The 17,295-nt window shown below is 41.6% G+C and overlaps 1 protein-coding gene across 5 annotated transcripts in view; it reads left to right on the top strand.

Annotated features, from left to right (window-relative positions):
• The window catches only part of ANKS1B (ankyrin repeat and sterile alpha motif domain containing 1B), a 1,160,119-nt gene that overhangs the window by 1,066,429 nt on the left and 76,395 nt on the right, over positions 1 to 17,295 (top strand). The window lies entirely within an intron of this gene.

Below are 17,295 nucleotides of genomic sequence, written 5' to 3'. Positions count from 1 at the left end.
GAACAGAGCAAGGATAATATCACTGGTGGTTAGTGGAAACTTATGGAATCAGCTCATGGTTCTCACCATAAAACTTAATTTTTAAAATTTTATTTTATTGCAGTATAGTTGAATCACAATATTGTGTTAGTTCCAGGTGTACATGGATATCACCAGATGGTCAACACTGAAATCAGATTGATTATATTCTTTGCAGTCAAAGATGAAGAAGCTCTATACCGTCAGCAAAAACAAGATCGGGAGCTGACTTTGGCTCAGATCATGAACTCCTTATTGCCAAATTCAGACTTAAATTGAAGAAAGTAGGGGAAACCATTAGACCATTCAGGTATGACCTAAGTCAAATCCCTTATGATTATACAGTGGAAGTGACAATAGATTCAAGGGACTAGATCTGATAGTCAGAGTGCCTGAAGAACTATGGACGGAGGTTCGTAACATTGTACAGGAGGTTCGTGACATTGATCAAGACCATCCCCAAGAAAAAGAAATGCAAAAAGGCAAAATAGTTGTCTGAGGAGGGCTTACAAATAGCTGAGAAAAGAAGAGAAACTAAAGGCAAAGGAGAAAAGGAAAGATACACCCATTTGAATGCAGAGTTCCAAAGGATAGCAAGGAGAGATAAGAAAGCCTTCCTCAGTGATCAATGCAAAGAAATAGAGGAAAACAATAGAATGGGAAAGACTAGAGATCTCTTCAAGAAAATTAGAGATACCAAGGGAACATTTTATACAAATATGGGCACAAAAAAAGGACAGAAACAAAATGGACCTAAAAGAAACAGAAGATATTAAGAAGTGGTGGCAAGAATACACAGAAGAACTATACAAAAAAAGATCTTCATGACCAAGATAATCACGATGGTGTGATCACTCACCTAGAGCCAGACATTCTGGAATGTGAAGTCAAGTGGGCCTTAGGAAGCATCACTATGAACAAAGCTAGTGGAGGTGATGGAATTCCAGTCGAGCTATTTCAAAACTTAAAAGATGATGCTGTTTAAGTGCTGCATTCAGTATACCAGCAAATTTGGAAAACTCAGCAGTGGCCACAGGACTGGAAAAGGCCAGTTTTCATTCCAATCCCAAAGAAGGGCAATGCCAAAGAATGCTCAAACTACCGCACACTTGCACTCATTTCACACACTAGCAAAGTAATACTCAAAATCCTCCCAGCCAGGCTTCAACAGTACGTGAACCATGAACTTCCAGACGTTCAAGCTGGATTTAGAAAAGGCAGAGGAACCAGAGATCAAATTGCCAACATCCATTGGATGTTAGAAAAAGCAAGAGAGTTCCAGAGAAACATCTACTTCTGTTTTATTGACTGTGCCAAACAAAGCCTTTGACTGTATGGATCACAGCAAACTGTGGAAAATTCTTAATGAGATGGGAATACCAAACCACCTTACCTGCTTCCTGAGAAATCTGTATGCAGGTCAAGAAGCAACAGTTAGAACCGGACATGGAACAACAGACTGGTTCCAAATAGGGAAAGGAGTACGTCAAGGCTGTATATTGTCACCCTGCTTATTTAACTTATATGCAGAGTACATCATGAGAAACACCAGGCTGGGTGAAGCACACGTTGGAATCAAGATTGCCGGGAGAGATATCAATAACCTCAGATATGCAGATGACACCACCCTATGGCAGAAAGTGAAGAAGAACTAAAGAGCCTCTTGATGAAAGTGAAAGAGGAGAGTGAAAATGTTGGCTTAAAACTCAACATTCAGAAAACAAAGGTCATGGCATCTGGCCCCAGCACTTCATGGCAAATAGATGGGGAAAAAATGGAAACAGTGAGAGACTTTTTCTTAGGCTCCAAAATCACTGCAGATGGTGACTGCAGCCATGAAATTAAAAGACGCTTGCTCCTTGGATGAAAAGCTATGACCAACCTAGATAGCACATTAAAAAGCAGAAACATTACTTTACAGACAAAGGTCCATCTAGTCAAAGCTATGATTTTTCCAGTAGTCATGTATGAATGTGAGAGTTGAACCATAAAGAAAGTTGAGTGCTGAAGAATTGATGCTTTTGAACTATGGTGTTGGAGAAGACTCTTGAGAGTCCCTTGGACTGCAAGATCAAACCAGTCACTCCTAAAGGAAATCAGTCCTGAATATTCATTGGAAGGACTGGTGCTGAAGCTAAACCTCCAATCCTTTGGCCACCTGATGCGAAGAACTGACTCACTGGAAAAGACCCTGATGCTGGGAAAGATTGAAGGTGGCAAGAGAAGGGGACAACAGAGGATGAAATGGCTGGAGGGCATCACCGACTTGATGGACATGAGTTTGTATAAGCTCCGGGAGTTGGTGGTAGACACAGAAACCTGATGTCCTACAGTCCATGGGGTCAAAAAGAATTGGACACGACTGAGTGACTGAACTGAACTGAACTGCAGGTGTACAGCACAGTATGAGTTATACATACATGTATATATATCTGTTCTTTTTCAGATGCTTTTCCCTTGTAGGTTATTACAAAATATTGAGTATAGTTCCCTGGGCTGTACAGTAGGTCCTTGTTGGTTATCTATTTTATGTATAATAGTGTATATGTGTTAATCTCATCTTCCTAATTTATCCCCTCCCCATTTTCCCCTTTGGTGATCATAAGCTTGTTTTCTGCATCTCTGAGTCTGTTTCTGTTTTGTAGTAAGTTCATTGTTATCTTTAGATTTCACATATAAGTGACAGCATATGCTATTTGTCTTTGGCTTGTTTTACTTGGTAGGATAATCTTTAGGTCCGCCCATGTTGCTGCATATGGTATTATTTAATTCTGTCTGTGGCTGAGTAATATTCTATTGTGTGAATGATAAAGAATATATGGTAATATCCATTCCATATCCATCAAGTGTCCTGTTGATGGACATTTAGGTTGCTCTCATGTCTTGACTATTGTAAATAGGGCTGCTGAGAACGTAAGGTGCAGGTATCTTGGTGTATAGTTGATTTACAATGATGTGTAAGTTTCAGGTATACAGCAAAGTGAATCAGTTATATATATATATATACACACACACACACATATATCCATTCTTTTTTAGACTCTTTTCCCATATAAACCATTACAGAGTATTGAGTAGTGTTCCATGTGCTATACAGTAGGTCCTTAGGATTGCAGGATTACATTGTATCTCTGTTTTTATTTTTTTAAGGAACCTCCTAACTGTTCTCCATAATGGCAGTACCAATTTACATTCCCACCAACATAGGAGGGTTCCTTTTTCTCCAGATCCTCTCCAGCATTTATTATTTATAGACTTTTTGATGATGGCCATTCTGACTAGAATGAAATAATACCTCATTGTGGTTTTGATTTTCATTTCTCTAATAATTAGCAACGTTGAACACTTTTTCATGTGCCCATTGGCCACCTGTATGTCTTTTTTGGAGAAATGTCTATTTAAGTCTTCTGCTTATTTTTTGATTGAATTGTTTGTTTTTTTGATATTGAGCTGTTAGTGTATTTTGGAAATTAATCCCTTGTTGCATCTTCTGCAATATTTTCTTCCATTCTATAGGTTATCTTTTCACTTTGTTTATGATTTTCTTTGCTGTGCAAAAGCTTTTAAGTTTAATTAGGTCCCATTTGTTTATTTTTGTTTTTATTTTCATTCCTCTAGGAGGTAGATCTAAAAAGATTGCTGTGATTTATGTCAGTGTTCTGCTTATGTTTTCCTTTAGGAGTTTTACAGTATCTGCTCTTACATTTAGGTTTTTAATCCATTTTTGAGTTTCTGCAGTGCTTATTTGTTGATCCTCTTGTGGGAACTCCTCCCTGAACATCTTGGGAGAGCTCTGCCTTCCTCCCATGTTTGTCAAAAGCTTTGTATGTAGGTGTGGAGTTTATTGCTCCGAGAGAGAAGTTCTTGCCTGTGGGGGTCTCTCCAGTGCCTGGATGCTGCTTCCTTAGCAGCTTCTTCAGTTGGAGTTTTGATTTGCTTTCTTTCTGACTCTGTGATCTGTATCAAGACATGTGATTTCTCTAACTTTAGTTTCCCTGTCTTTAAAACATAGATAAAGACTGCCTCACAGGTTTGTGTGAATCAGATAATTTTTGTGAAAGTATATTCCAAACTATGAATCATTATTGTGTACATATAGATAGATGTATGACTGTCGGTTCAGATTATATCCTCTATCAGTCCCTAATTCAAAGGTCCCTGGTTCATAGTAGGACCAGTTAATAACAAAAGCATTAGGTAAGTGGTTAGAGAGTGGTAACAGTCTATAAAGACCACCCCTTTGTTCCAGTATTATACAGGCTTAGAATACATATTGAGAATGAAATTGGAACTTTCCTCCTTATTATGTTAATTGTATAAATATGAAGGCTGCCACGGAGTATCTCTGATGGAAAAGGGATCTGTGAGATGATCACAAAGCGAGTGAAAGCAGAGGAGAGTTGGAAGAATTCTCTGCAAATTAAGGGTACAAAAGTATGAAGCAAAGGATATCTTACAGTAATAACACGTTATTATTATAACATGGTAAGAGAAAACATTAAGCAAGAAAGAAAGGATTGTTTTTTCCTTAAATGAATCTTACAACTTGAAACAACTAAGTACACAAAATTGTTAACTAGAGAAGCATAGATATCCCAAAAATCCATGAAGTAAACACTGAGCCAGCCTCTGGGCATGAAGATAGTAATTTATTCTTCTCTACTTTCCCTGGGAGAAAAAGCCTGGTCTTCCTAGGTTCTACCCACTGCTCTTGTGTGATGGAATTTATAGAATTAGCCTTCAGAAAATGGTGCAACTGTTTTGAAAAGAACAGCATTTTACAAAGTGATTTCCCACCCCCCATGAAACAAGTTTTATTATTGAGTTACATTAGATTTTTTCAAATGTCCATAAGTTAGTGGCTAATTTTTAATTTAGATTTTTATCACTTCACTACTACTCAGAAAAACTCAGCATGTCCATGACTAACCCTAACTGTGGTGTTGGAGAAGACTCTTGAGAGTCCCTTGGACTGCAAGGAGATCCAACCAGTCCATTCTGAAGGAGATCAGCCCTGGGATTTCTTTGGAAGGAATGATGCTAAAGCTGAAACTCCAGTATTTTGGCCACCTCATGCGAAGAGTTGACTCATTGGAAAAGACTCTGATGGTGGGAGGGATTGGGGGCAGGAGGAGAAGGGGACGACAGAGGATGAGATGGCTGGATGGCATCACTGACTCGATAGACGTGAGTCTGAGTGAACTCTGGGAGTTGGTGATGGACAGGGAGGCCTGGTGTGCTGCGATTCATGGGGTCGCAAAGAGTCGGACACGACTGAGCGACTGAACTGAACTGAAAGAACAACTCCTAATACTTCAGCACAGACAGATAATGTATAACTCAAAAAAGAAGGTTAAGAATAAACTCTGTAAGCTCTTTCATCAGGAGCTCCCAGTATGACAGCTTGTTGGGAAGACAAGCTAACACCCAGCTTCAGTGATAACTTGGGATGTTGATGATCTGTGCCCCATTTCAAGCCAGAAACTCTGGACAATCAGCCATCTATTCCCAAAGGCATCATGCCAACCAAAAGTGGAAAATAGTGCTTTCATACCTGGAACTTAAACCTGATGTGTTGCATACCTAGTTTATTATTGTGGATGGTTGACTGCCTCTTCTCAACATATATGCTGCTCTCCCCATGACAGTTTTGGTGCTGGAAATTCCAATATGATTAGCATCTTACAGGCAACATTGAAATGTTACTGTCTATCCTGTACCACAGTCAAAAAAATAATGAGAAGAACTTGGAGAATCACTCAGATGGATTCCCCTTCAGGCTTTGATACTCCTCTTACAATTCTTGATTGTTTCATTCTCTGTCCATTTCATCAGTGAAGCAAATTAGACAACCAGGAGTTTGTTCTGATTGATGCCATCAGACCTAAACACCTCCAGTCCCTTTGTGATGCCACCACCTCTCCTTCTGTGCTGGTACTTAACCAAGAAGAATGTTTCCAATGAAAACCAAGCCACAGATTTTTAAAAAGACATAAATAGAAAAGGTCCTGTTTTCAACTGAATAAGTAAGAAATCTGACAATATATGAAAAACCCTATTTTAGTGGAATTGATCTTGTGACATTTAGTGGAGCCTTAGGCTGGCTAAGCCTTAGGCTTAGCTTGTTCACAAAGAGGCACACCAGGCTATTTTTCTCCACTTGTTAAATTTTCAGAATGTTTCTCATTAGATTCAGTCCAGTTCTTGGGTCCGCAGGTCAACGTTGGCTGTTATAACCTGACCTTGATACATTTTCAAGTGGTATGAGAATTCTCTTATTCTTCTCCTCCTCCTTCCTTTTCTTTTTCCAGTATCAAGGAAAATAAAGAGGTTTTTAATGTCCAGGGGAAATAGGGCTTATTGAGCAATCCTGTCTCAGTAACTTCCGTTCATGTATGAGTAAAGTAATAAATCAGCAGAGACTCTACTGAGTGCATGCAAGTAACAGAAATCCAACTCAAGCATAAAAGGGCACATATTTGGGTCATTTTTACTACAAAGTCCCGTTAGCCTGGGTTCAGATGCTCATTTGATGTCTTGGTCCTGGACTCCTCATGTCTCAGCTTTGTTGTCCTCTGGGTTGGCTCTTTTCTCAAACAGGCTTTTTCTGCATGAGGGGAGTTTCAAGTCCAATTCCTGTTACACTCGAAAACCTGTAAGAAAGAGGGCTTATCTAACCAAGAGTTCCCCCAGAAAGACCCAGGATTGAGTCCCATTGGTTCAGATCAACCTGGATCTGGTTTGGATCATTTATCTGCCCTGAGCTAACCACACAGGAGTGTGTGTGTGTGTGTGTGTGGTGGTATGTGTGAGATGTGATTAGCCAATCCTAGGTCACATGCCTAGAGATGGCTTTAGCTCCGCCTGGAGGGGTGAGAAGGGAGGCTCCTCCCGTTGACAGGCTGTTATGACCAGAAGTGACAGTGGTTTCTGGGCCAATAGAGATAGCAGTGGTGAGCACTCCAGTAAGCCCACTCTGACTTCCAAATTCTGAAAATGTTTGACGGAAAATTATTATATTATTAATACATGCCTGACCTGCTACAGTCCATGGGGTTGCAGAGTCAGATACAACTGAGCGACTGAGCAGCAACAGTACGTGAGTATTACTTTCATTTTTGTGTACTTAATTTGAGGAGCTTTTTTAGAAATAACATATTTGAAGTAAAGAGATCAGGGCTAAAAACCCTATCTCTAATATCTAATACCTCTGTAACTGAACAAGCCTCTCAGCTACTCAGGGCCTTGGTTTTCTCTTCTTAAAGTAAGATCATTGCCCCCTCCCATCACTGTTGTGAGACACAAGTAAAGTAATAGTTGTCAAGTATTTAACAAACTACACAGCTCTACGTTTGGGTGGTTTGGGAAATCATTATTATTTTGAGATAGCTTTACCTTCCTTCTTTTCTGTGCTTTTTCAACTGCGACTGGGAATAAATGCATTCTAAAATAAAGCTCACAATATTTAGCTGTGTTTTACAAAAGTATTTCTATTTTCCAGCTGGTAAACCCCAAACTATTACCTCTCCACTGATATGGAAACAATAGTTCTTAGGACTACAAGCACTGTACAAGAACTTCCTATCTGTATTATAACCTAGTTAGTATTGAAGCTCTTTGGAGAGGATTTGTGGATGATTCCATACTTAAATACTTTATGAGTTAACATGTATTAAAATATGCCCTTATATGTTAAAACATTTTATTTTATTTCTCTTATAGCAGAGTCTATGTGGGCTATGTAGAGGTGATACCCGACTCTTCCTTATTTTTTAATTCCCCATAATAAGCATCCCATACTTATCAGATTACACAAGGTTTTTAGGCACTGCAAAAGCCACCAATTTTTAAGATTTATTTTTAATTAGAGGATAATTGCTTTTACAGTGTTGTGTTGGTTTCTGCCATACAACAACGTGAATCAGCTATAAGTATATATAACCTGAATCCTCCGAGCCAGGATGAGGACGGTGAACTGCCTACCAGCTCTAAGAGCCAGCACTGATTAGTACAGCTTTATAATGAGGAAGCCAAGGCACAGAGGGTTTATGCTGTTGGCCCAAGACCACAAAGATCGTAAGAAGCAGAGTCGGTACTCGAACCCAAGCTGTCTAGCTTCAGAGCCTGTGCTTTAACCACTGTGATGATGATCCCCTGGGTTGTATCTACACAGCAGAAATGCTGCTGCTGCTAAATCGCTTCAGTTGTGTCCGACTCTGTGTGACCCCATAGACGGCAGCCTACCAGGCTCCTCTGTCCCTGGGATTCTCCAGGCAAGAATACTGGAGTGGGTTGCTATTTCCTTCTCCAATGCATGCGTGCATGATAAGTCACTTCAGTCGTGTCTGATTCTGTGTGACCCCATGGACAGCAGCCCACCAGGCTCCTCTGTCCACAGGATTCTCCAGGAAAGAATACTGGAGTGGGTTGCCATTTCCTTCTCCACACAGCAGACATGACACATTCTAAAAAAACTCTAGAACCCCAAGAGGCTCCAGTACAATGTTTTGAGACCTTTGACATATTCTGCGAGTAGTATTTAATACTTTATGTAAAAGCACGTGTAGTGGAGGCTTGAATCTCTAGGGTGGTGTGGACATTGTATTTGAAGAGAATCCTTTGCTCTTGATAGCCAACTTTTCATTCTTTACAAATCAAGGGGAGTAAAGAGTAGCTTCATGAAGTCAATTGCAAAATTATATGATCTCCACCTTTCTGTATGGATCTCTACTCTGAGGCTTGAATGCAGCCTCACAAGAATTTACAGTAACTTGCATTCTCTATATACATTTATGGCTAGAAGTTTCTTCTGTGCTCCTGTTAAAGAAAACCGGAGAACTTTAGGGTGAGAAGGGGCCAGAAAATGTATCCAGTCCAGTGTCTTGATGCAGCACCCCCTCCAACACATCCTTAGTAAACAGCCGCAAGTTTATATCTCTACTTGTTTCTGTAAGGTGGCCTCTTTGTGAGGCAGCCAGCCCCATCATCACTGAATAAGTTCTAATTAATAGGACTTTTGCCTTATAGCATGTTGGAATTAGCCCCCTTAAAAGTCCCACGTAGTCAGTTAATGCTATCTTCTGAAAACACAAAGAGTAAATCTGCTCCCTCTTGCTGAGAATAGTGAAGACTAAAGACTCTGTGATGTCTTTCCTTTGCTATATTAACCACTTCCAGCTCTTGCCAATATCTCTCTGATAAGTGGGACGTGAGCTACACAGCATTCTGATTCCCAGCTCTGGCCATGTCGGCTTTGTTGGTGTTCATGCTTAACACTGAGATACTATTAATTCTTGTGGAACTTTTCTATGAAAATGTTTTAGTGTTTTTCAGTGGCCATGAGCCATGCCTCCCTTCTCAGGCCTCAACAGTGCTGTATGTGTATGTGTGTGTGTGTGTTTAACCTTACTGCAGGATCTTACATTTACATTATTCTTTTGCAGGTCTAACAGTTTTATCAAGTAATGAATCCTATTCTATCAGTGCCTTTTTAGAACTTGGTCAATGCTCAACATGTCACTGATCCTTCCCAACTATGTAATGCGCTGATTTTAAAAGCACACCTCAAAAAAATGTACCTATCAAGTAACTCCTCTAGTGTGTTGACTTCAGTGTTGAACAAGGCAGACCTGAGGAAATACCTGTGTAGCCCTCCATCAGAGACCTCTTAGGTTGGCATCATTCAAGACGATCATTCAAACAGACCTTGTTTTCCCATATATTCCACAAGGATAAAACGAGGAAATAGTGGGGTCTTAATAAGTATCATTGAATGAATGGCTTTGTCCAATACCCCCTTTTTTTAACTCCTTGGCTGCACCATGCAGCAAATGCAATCTTACTTCCCCAACCAGGGATCAAACCTGCTCCCCCTGCAGTGGAAGCTCAGAGTCTTAAGTGCTGGCCTGCCAGGGAAGTACCTCCAACACCTCTTTTTTACTAGAGGCAGAAAGTGGTGTTGAGCATACAGTTTGTAAATGGGTTCAAATTCTTAAAAATGACATCCTCGATTTACAAGAAAGGAGCATGATTTATATTTTAAAGTGATGCTACTGGCAAAGAACAATTATTACTTTGCAAAATCGAATTTATTTGCAGCAGTTCATGTTATGATAAAAAGCTGACTGCTGCTGTTCTGAATGAGTGATTAATATTTCTGCTAATGGCCCTGAGAAATGTTTGTGTCAGGTGTAGCCAGACTTGGAGGTAGAACAAGTGAAATAGTCCATATTGCAAGAAACAGCATGATCCCAATTGACTTAAATTTCGTGCAACATCCAGGGAACCTGGGGCGCTGTACAATAAGATCTGAATTGTATAAACAGTGTTCCACTTTTGTTCCTCTGCTCTGTCTTTTTTTCTTGTGAAGAGATTTCATAAATTTCATAAATAATTCTATAATGTCATTTAGGGCTACAACTGTCATATTAGGGAATGCAGGTTATGTATTATCTCTGCAAATGAATAACAGGTCGCATAGCTTTAGTTCTCTTCTGTTTTGGCAGCCGAGAGCTTACTTTATGTGCTGTCAGCACCAGAATCAGAATTTAAAGGGAAAGAGGGAAGAAAGCGGGGAAGGGGGAGCAGAAGAGAGGGAATAGAAGGAGAGAGAGGGGAAGTGGGAGAGGAAGCTGTAACTTTGCAGGCAGCAAGTACTATCAGACTTCATATCATGTCAGTGTACTAATGATGAGACCAAATGTGGTGTTTACTTCCACTTTTGCTAGATTGATTCATTCTGATGCCAGCAATAATGGGTCACACATGGAAAAATTGCTGTTGGCCTGGTTTTTCACTTCCAGCAGGTGATTACTGATCTGTCCCAGAATGTCCCTGATACAGGGACAAGGTCATGTTCATGAAGGTGTGAAAAGACTGGTCTTTAAGAAAGGGAAGAAATGACAGGGAGCGGGATTTTTTTTTAGTCCAGTATTCCCTGCAAATAAAATAGTTGACTTGAAACCTTTTACAAAAAGAGTCAGTGGTAAGAAAGCCTGAACTTGAGATGTTCCCAGCATAGTTGAAAAGAAAGAATCACATATAGTTGTTACAGGGGCGTGTACACATCACAAAACTCAGCTGAGAGGAGAGGAAGAGAGTGGCTCCATCTACGATGGTGGGACAGAATAAGTAAGACGCTGGCCTGCGGCTTTTGGGTAACTCAGGAGAGACAAAAGGTTCTGGTTTCTGACTTCCAGGCAGGCTTCTGCGAGTGCCCACGGAAGAGGAGACCGCAGGGGCCGTCACTGCTGAAGAAAAGATGCACGCGAGGTGTTTGGTGCCTGGTTCCTTGGCTGAACTGAATTTGTCTGACTCCACCCTTTGACAGGTCTCACCTCGTTTTGGGCTCTACTCAAGGAGCTGCTGAGTTTTCTGGCTGCTGACCAAGGCTCCCTTTGTTAGGGTGCTTTTTTTTCTTTTGCCTTTGAAGCTGTTTTGTTCTCTCTTCAAGTTTGTTTTTGTTTTATTTTAGAAGCGTTGTCATCTGAGAGAAGAGATGGACTTCATTACTCTTTTAACTTTCACTCTGAACCTTTCATATTTCTTATTGGACTCTTTCTGGTCCATTCCTGAACACCCCGAAGTGTGAAAGAATTATGACAGACATAAGAGAAACAGAGGGAAAGCTTTTTTTTTTCAGGGCTAGAACAAGGCAGAAAATTTCATCTCTGATAGAATCTGACCAGAGGGCTCTATTCATACAAGTTTCTTTATTAAACTAGCTATACAGCATCAGCAGACGCATGGAAGGTTTTCAGTGCCTAATTGGTGTTACTGAGCGGGTGGAGCTGTCACAGACTTGCTCCTTCCAAGACCTACCATCAGCTTCTGAATCCCAGTTGACTACGGGTCCTGACAAAAGAAAATGGATCATGTCCATAGCAATGCCTATTCTGTAAGCATTGACTGAAAGCAGGGCTGACCCCTACTCACATTGTGGCCCATGCCTTATACCCCATAGATGAAAAGTAATTGTCTCTGAATGAATGTCAGGGTGCCAGGAAGACAGGTTCTTATGCTCTAAACCTTTTCCCTCATTTTCAGTTTGCATTTGAAAGAATAATCCCTTTGTAGCATGGAAAGCATAGACAATTTGGGTATAATATGCTGGGTGCTGGGGAAGGCTTCTCTGGGAAGGCAACCCTGGAGTAGAAGGTGAGTGAGGGATTTGGTCATGCAGCATCTGGAGAAGGGGAAACAAGTGCAGAGGCTTTGGAACAAGAGTGCGCTTTGCTGTCCACAACTTGTGAACAGGAGGGAGAGAGGTGAGGCAGGGCAGGGGTAACAGAGGATGGAGTTCCTTGTAGGCCCATTATTAGGACTGAATTTTCTTCTGAGTTAAATGCAGCAGAGCAGCATGATCCAGCCTTTATTTTAAATGGATCGTTTTGGCTGTTGTATTGAGCATCAGCACAACGGGGCCAAGGATGAGAGCAGTGAGACCAGTGTAGAAGCTAATGGAAGAATCCAAGTGAAAAAAGGTAATGTCTTGGACCAAGTAGAGATAGGACGGTGAGATTTTAGAAGTAAATTCAGTAGGATTTGTTGCTGGATTGAATGTGAAAGGTGAGCAAGAGGATGACCCTAACTGGAAGAAAAGGGTTGCCATTTAGTGAAGTACGAAAGCTTATAGGAGGGGAGAGGTCATGTGAAGCTTGGTTTGGGGCATTTAATTTAAGGTTAAGATGCTTATTAATCATCAAGATTAAGAGAGGTGTCAAGAAGGCTGGGTGTCTGCCTCTGGAGTTCAGAGGAGAGGTCTGGGCTGGAGACATAAATTTGGGCATTGGGATAGAATGAGGCCACCTGGTAAAGCCAGAAGTAAAGCATTAAGGACTTATACTTCAGGAGTCAGAGGACAATCAGATCACAGTAACCAGCAGAGGAGCTAGGAAATGGGAGGAGTGATCAAGTGTCAGATGGTCAAGGAAGATGAACAGTTGGATTTGACAAAATGAAGAACGGTGGTTTCGGTAGAGTGGGCTCACGTGAGGAGAGGAAGGGGGAAGCAGAGATCATATAGATAGCTCTCAGGGCCTTTGCTTCTCAAAGAACAGAAATTGAGCAGGAGCTCAGGTAAAATATTGGGTCAAGGGAAGGGGCTTATTTGCTTTTAATGGGAGATGTTTCAGTACTTACCATGAATGTTCAAAAAACAGACAATGAAGGAGAGAGAACTTACTGTAAATTACCAGGTTACTACCAATTGAGCAAAAAAGAAGTCGACCTTTGGGAAAAAGACTTTGGAGACAGATGATATTCTTTTTACTTTGTTATTAGATTTGAATGCAAATGCATTGTATTTTCTGAACTGTACTCATGGTAACCTGAGGCATGTGACGGTGACAAGAACAGGATGTGTGTTGTATTTGAGAAAACGTTTGCAGAGTCAGGAGAGAGGTCTGAACTTGAGATAAAATTATGCACCTCCAAAAGTGTACTGACTTCATCACCAAAGAAATAAATATTAAATTATTGATATCTCAGTTCTAAGATTTCTATCCCTTTAATTAACCCCCATTTATTTGGATTTCATGGTAATTCAAATTCAGATCAACTAAATTAGCTTTTGCGATGTATGAGAAAAAGGAACTGAGAGAAAATTAATAAGCATATGAAATTGCAAAGGCTGTTTACCATCCTTTTACAGAACTGTTTCCAGGCTCCTACAAGCAGCCCGTTAGCAGATAGGTCTGCTAATTACAGATGTTCCTCTCTTTTCAACAAAGTCAGCAGCTCTTTTTCAGCCTTTATCAGGAAAAGATGAGACCGTCTCTAACAAGAAGTCTGCAAGGTTAATCTCTGATGCATTTTGCCAGAAGTGTGTTAGCAGTGATGTAGTTTACTGAGGGCCCAAGTGGCAGCAACAAAGTAGATCGACTAAAAATTATAATGAGGAGAGTAATTAATGTTTCCATGGTGCTTGATCATTTGCCAAGAAATACTGAACACATTCTGTGATTCCATTCACTCAGTCAATACGTTTGACAGCTTCTGTATTTCAGGTCCTAGAAACCTAGCTGTGGAAAAGTTCCCTTTTGCGTGAAGCTTAGCATGAGCTGCACAACAACCTGGTGAAATAAGTAGGCCGAGTGCTATTATTAATCTTCTCAGATGAGGATATTCTAGTGTTTAATTAAAGCTTAGATTTAACTCACTTCTGTTCTAGGAATTTGGGCCCCAGCTGAAATTTTATCACTAGTATTTTCTTTCTCAAAGCTTTTGAACACTCAGTACTTCAATACATGTTGTACTCTGAAATGTTATCTTCATAAATATAGTGAAGGAGAAGAGGGAGTCAGAGGATGAGATGGCTGGATGGCATCACCAATGCAATGGATATGAACTTGGGCAAACTTTGGGAGATGGTGAGGGACAGAGAGGCCTGGCATGCTGCAGTCCGTGGGGTCGCAAAGTCGGACACGACTGGGCGACTGAACAACAACAAATATAATGAAATTCTGCAGGGGAAGCTCTTTTGCATTTAAAAAATTCATTCCAACACTCAGTCTGATAACCATGTGTCTGGAAGAGCCATTCCATGTTATGAAGACACCAGTTACAGCTGATCCGTCTTGTTACTACTCTAGGAGCCTGATCAAGTCTTTACTGTCATCAAAATTGGCTTCCCTGGTGGCTCAGTGGTAAAGAATCCTGCCAGGACAGGAGACGTGGGTTTGATCCCTGAGTCGGGAAGATCCCCTGGAGAAGGAAATGGCTACCCACTCCAGTATTCTTGCCTGGAAAATCCCATGGACAGAGGAGTCTGGCAGGCTACAATCCATAGGGTTGCTAAAGAGTTGGACACAATGACTAAACAGCAGCAACAATCATCTAAGTTAGTGTGATAGCTGACATGTATCAGCTTTTTAAAGAAACAACCTCCATAACATACTATTAACTGCCTTTATTTTAAACTGGTTTTAAAATCTGACTTTCTATCACTTGCATTGAGGCACATAATTATTAGAAATGAGAACATCTTTACTTTAAGTTTGAACATAGGTTTTACATGAAAAACAGTTATTGTAACTCCTTTAAAAGGTATATATGCCACGTGGGAACTCTCTTCAGTGTATATGACTGGAGGTAGGTTTTATTTCTTCATTGAGAAAATCTTACACAGATTTTTAAAAAATAAAATACTTATGGCACAAGACCCTCTCTTCCCTCCTTAATTCTCTGGTAACTTCTGTAACTGTTGGGAGATATATTCATGTAACAGGATGCTAAGGGGGAGCTTTCCTGTAGGCTCTAAGTATTGCAAGTATTTCTAAAGGGAAAGCTGCTGGTAACGGAGCCTGACTCCCTCCTCGGAGTTGACCAACAGGTGGTGAGTCCTGTCCAGCAGAGCAGCTGCCTGTCCATAGAGGTAGAAGATTGCTGCTGGGAGGGCGGGGGGTGCGGGTCAGAAGATTGTCTGAGCCACAGTGGAAGGAGCTGAGGCTTTCCCTCCCTTCCCAGGGGAGGGGAGAGAGCGCATGCCCAGGCAACACAAGCCTGGGGAGAAGGGTTCCACGGGGAATGTTCACCCAGAGTGGGGGAACCTGGCGTCTCTCTCCGTCAGTGGACTTCTGGGAGCAGACACGTGTAGACCAGCCTGAACTGAGGAAGAGAGAACTGGAGGGAAGTGTCCTGGCAGAGAGCGGAGTGGTTGTGGAGCCACGTGCTCTGCATGGCACGGATGCACTTGTGTGTGGTGTGGGTGGGCATTCAGGAAGAGGCTGGGCTTGTATGTGCTCCCCTGCCTCCCACCCAAGGGGCGTGCGTGTGTGCTAGGAAGGTTGAGTAGGGGTCGGAGAAAGTCACCCTAGAGCCAGATTTCTCGTATCAGGAACAGTGCTATCCAGACCCCATGCCCTTCCCAGCAGAGCCCTCCAGAGAACCTTCACAGATACAGTAGAATCCAGGGCAGGGCAGCTCCTACAGGAGGGGTCAGAGACCAAGTTAGTGTTACCCTGATAAGCAGACAACCAGCAGAGAGAATTCAGCCACTGCCAGATAAGAAAGGGGCCCTTGTCCTTCTCCTGTGTCCTTCTCCCCAGCTAAGTGCATGAAGGAGGCAGAGCTTGGGGTAGGAGGGCTCCAAAGTGGGCTCTACTGCCGCATCAGGTATGTGATGAGGAAGGGCAATGTTTGACTCATATATGATAGTGGAGTATGGCCCATCTGGGGGTAATGATTGGAAAATAGAACATTAAGGTATCTGAACCCCCTGTGGAGTTGAGACTGTTTCATAAACTGACTCCATTTATGTGTCTTTCTTTCAGGATTAGTAAACAGACTTCATATAACTGAATAGACCCCTCCACCTTCTGGTGAAGTCATTACTGGGCTGGCACTCCTTCCTAGCCTGCTGACATGTTGTAACACTTTCCTATGTGACTCAGCAAGCTACTGAACCTCTCTGGATGTCATTGTCTTCATCTGTCAGATGACAGGTGATCCCTGGATTACTTCTGTCACTAAAATTCTGTGAACGTTGTAGAAGATGTATGTAAAAGAATTAGCTCAAAACTGTGGGTGACAGTGCTTTAAGGGTTTCCTCGAAGCATGTTTGGTGCCAGTTAAGATGGTAATCCTACTGAAGCATGGAGTTAATATATTTAAATCAGGTGACAGCTATTGGAGATGAGGCTGGGAGTTTAATGACCCCAATGCTTAACTTGCTAGAGATTTAATTTTTGAAAAGTAGGAAGGGGTAGATGTCCCCCCCCCCCCAACGCTGTGGAGAAAATGGCATGCTGTTTAGGGCAGATGCTGAGAAGAGCAGAGCTGCGTTTAAGTGAGAGGTGGTTGGAAGTGCCTTTTGGTCAGACCCCAGGTATCTTACTTTCTTAACAGAATGCCAGTTACCCGCCAGTCTGTCCCCAGCCAGCCATCCAGATGACAGAAGGAATGGAGAGCAAGATGTAGGTGGGTATGGAGCTGCGTTTGGAACTGGAGAGAGAGATGTTAAATTTATGGTGAACGTTTCTGGTAGGGTGGAGGTGGGAGAAACATTTAGCCAGAGGAAAGCTTTCGTTTCCACACTTGCACACTTGCTGGTGATAGGGTTCCTTGCTGGGTTTCTAAACCATACGGTGCTTGTGTTCTTATCTCCTTTCTGCACTGATCTTTGTATGCTCTGCTTGTGAATTCTGGGGATGTTCACCGTGCTTGGCTGAATAAGCTTAGGCGTTCTGCCATTTTCTGTGATTCGATTTCACAGCGTCTTTTAGATGATGGAATTCAGGAAAAGAACTCTGTAAAGGTCAGGCCAGGAGCCTCGTTGGT

This window comes from Bos javanicus, chromosome 5 (assembly GCF_032452875.1).
Source record: "Bos javanicus breed banteng chromosome 5, ARS-OSU_banteng_1.0, whole genome shotgun sequence".
In the NCBI taxonomy this organism is placed as follows: domain Eukaryota; kingdom Metazoa; phylum Chordata; class Mammalia; order Artiodactyla; family Bovidae; genus Bos; species Bos javanicus.
This window is presented reverse-complemented; position numbering and strand designations above follow the sequence as displayed.